Here is a 3,801-nt window from a genome sequence, read left to right as displayed (position 1 = left end):
TTGGCTCTCATGTTACACATGAACAGATCTCTTTCTCCCTCACTACATTCCTCTAACTTTGATTCTTCAAAAATTGCCTTCTTAGCTTTCATCAAAAGACAATATCCTGGATCCATGCATAGTAGATGAGTCTTCATATTTTCCTTCCAACTATCATAGTTGGCCCCATAGAATCTTAGACTATCCTTCCTGAACATATTTGACATCGATCTCCCAAAGCTATTAAGCCTTATCTTCAAGAATCTAATGCTCTAATACCAATTGTTAGAATATATAGTCCACTAATATAACTGAGAGAGGGCGGGGGCGGGGGGGGGGGTGAATCAGTTATACAACTATCATAGAAATCATTAACTTTAAACAATATTAACCATATGAGTAATGTTAATTGAAACCACAACAAGATACTCATACAAAATTAACACTAGATATGTTAACTAGGGAAACCCTTGATTAGAGGGAAAACCTCAGTGGGGATGGCACCCACAAGATGATGTACTAATATAAATATTCCTTGTTAAAGGATAGACCATGTTAGGAGCTTGTTACAACATTCAGTACATATGAGTCGCTATTAGGAGACTTTGAAACCCTATTAGGAGATTCTGATCTTGTTAAGAGTTGTGGAAGATAGCTGGACTCACTACCCAAACAACTTCAAGGTTAAGATCAAAGAACCCTTTGTCCAAATGATCTCTACATTATTCCTTGCAAAATAATAGAATTGAAGTGTACTTCCTTCCTCTATCTCTATCATGTCAACCAAACTTTTGCTCCTTCAGATCTTGTAACCAAATCTCATACTACACATCCAATGATCCCTTAGATCACTTACACACATTCAATAAACATTCTGCTCCTTCTCACACTACACACTAATCCTTCACATTCCACTTGATCCAGTTCCTCAAGATACATTTCAAATAAAAAAAACAACTTTCCTTTATATCGTATCTTCATAATAATTCCTTGAGTCAGACTTGAGGCTTTCCCAAATAATTAAAATAAGATAATTAATTAATTAACAATTATAATAGCATTGTCGTCTCGTAGTGTATACAACACTTCACACATGTGAAACCATATCTTGCACACATGTTGGCATCATCTCATGACTTTCCTCTATCACTGTGTGACTATGCATCTCTTCATTACATCTCAAATGAAAGATAGTGATAGATCATCATAACTTTATTTTCCAATGCTCTGTTTCTGCACTGCTTCCAATAAATCAAGTGTAACTTCCATACACCATTGACTGAGATTTATTCCTCGTAACTATCTCATCAAGATAACCTAAGGAATATGTCCTCACTGCACATCATCTAAAACTTCCTCAATTTCTATGCATCATAAGATTAATGACTATTATTCTTCCAGTCTTTATAGAATTACTGCTACATTGACATCAATGACAAATGCAGTCATGAATGCAACATATAATACTCTTCAATTCTTAGGATACTCCCCCAATGTAGTATCATCAAAATTCATGCTAACACATACCTCTCAAGGTATGGATAAAAGATATGTTGAATGTCCTCAACCCCCTATATAACAAAGACAAGATATTTTATCTACTAATCCTAAATGAAGAGGTTGATAGAAAAGAGAATGATGACATAAAACATCATTCTAGGCATGGCATAGACCTTTAAAAATAATGGGAGAAGAGATCTTTATGTTTGGATGCAGTGCCCAATGTTCCAACTCTACAAGTGCCCGCAAGACTAGAGATAGATAAAGGGACCAAATTCACCATCCCTACCTACTAGCAGAAGTATGTGGCCTAACTTGAGACCATATTCAAACATGACAGAGATGTGGCTTACATCTGAAAGGACACTAGGGTCAAGAATAATGTCATGCCATAACTTTGCAAGGATATTATAAAACAAAAAGGTCATGCCACAACACACACACATTTTTTTGTTTTAATTTATTTATTACCATCATCCCTATCATCATTTGCATTGATATTAATCTTAATATTATTTTATTTACTATGACTCCACTCCTACCATATTGATTAGTTGATTCTCCCATAATTCCAATCTAAATAAATATATGTTTTTTTTTGTCCTACTATATTGATGATGTAGACAAAAAGGGGTCCTTGGTAAGCGTATAGCATGATAAGAGAGGATGTAATAAATGCAACTTTTAAAGAAGAAGTTTCCAAGAGCTAAGAAGGAAGGAGGGTAATCTAACACATGTCATATTTAGTGCTTGTCACATAATTGTGAATCCCATACAAGGTATCGCCTTCACATATAGGCTACTCAAAGTAATTTTGTTTGATTGCAAGTTGATAGGATTTTTTTTTTATTACTTATGAATCAGCTAGGTAGGTGATGGGATTGTTTGATTATATATCTTTATAAAAACAATACCTTCCTTGCTTAGAATGTGATCATAGTAGCTTTTATTCTTAGCTTGGGTGTGCAAATATAAAATAGGGCCTATATATATACATTTCCATTTATTGCATTAGGTAAGTTAGACAAGATGAGGATTTCCTTCCTTTTTTTTAAATGATTATCTGTCTATAAATTTATTATAGGGAATGGCATGAATATGACAAGTTCTGACATTTATTTTAATAGAAGGATTTTGAGAGGACTTGTTCCTACTTGCCAACAAGATATTAATATTTTAATCAAGCTAGTATTTTAATAGACTGTAATAGATTGACTATTTTTTTATGTTTTCCATACAAATTCTAGAATGTAAAGTGTGCTTCTACAGGCCTCTTCTATATGTATTTTTGAAGCTTACTTGTTGGTTCAGATCATTCTATGCACTCTTTTAGAATTTTTGTCTAAATTCTTAATAATATTAACTTAACATTTTATTGTTTATCATGTTCAACATGAACCACTATTGCAATTTAATCCAAAATCTATGTAAATATTTTATGAATTATGGGTTAACAATTTCTATGAACCTCAAATGCTATACATTTTAATGATAACCATATTAAATAGTCTAATCATCTTCATATTCATTTAACTATCTACTTTAATTGATTGAGTGCATAAATAAGACAACATCAATACAACATAACCTCCCTTCATAATCCATTCTAAATTACTTTTCACACAATATTAACCATGCACTATATCAATCTAAAAAAAATAGAAGAACCATGCATTACATAAATGTAGCAACTTCATGTTCTATGGACACCTAAAATGGAAGCAACATTACACTTTGCATTATAAATTTCTTCACATAACTAATGGATTTTATCCCTCCATATCAACACAATAATGATAAATCTCCTTCTATGCAGGAAAAAGAATTCATGACATCAAGCTTTCAATACTCTCCAAAAGAATACCTGCACAAAGAAACAAAGAGGGAACCATGGAGGCTCACCTCCCAACCTAGGCCTCAAGGAGACCACCCACCGAGCTCGGGGAAACAAGACATAAATGGTTGCATTCTTCACATTCCCATGCCATGCAAATACACCACAATAAAACTAGATTTAACACAAGACATCACAACACATCCCATCTAAGGTTATGCACAAAAATTCAACAAATGAATCAAGAAACGGGTGAAGGTGGGCTCTCATCATGAGGAGGATTTCTTAGCCTTCATTCACAATTTGCACATCTTTTCAATATCAAAATTCCCTTTCGGGGCAATTAGCATCTTCCTTCCTTCATGCCACCTTATACCTCCCAAGATGCAAGTGAGAAAGATAATTTGCATGCCATAAAAAAATATTCAACCATCTCCACACAAGGGAGAACTCCTCAACTCCATGTGTGATCCCAACTAACCCCTTCA

This window comes from Cupressus sempervirens, chromosome 6, assembly GCF_028749045.1.
Source record: "Cupressus sempervirens isolate cs-2001-9-10 chromosome 6, ASM2874904v1, whole genome shotgun sequence".
Taxonomy (NCBI): domain Eukaryota; kingdom Viridiplantae; phylum Streptophyta; class Pinopsida; order Cupressales; family Cupressaceae; genus Cupressus; species Cupressus sempervirens.
The sequence above is the reverse complement of the archived record's forward strand: the minus strand, read 5'-3'. Positions refer to the sequence as shown.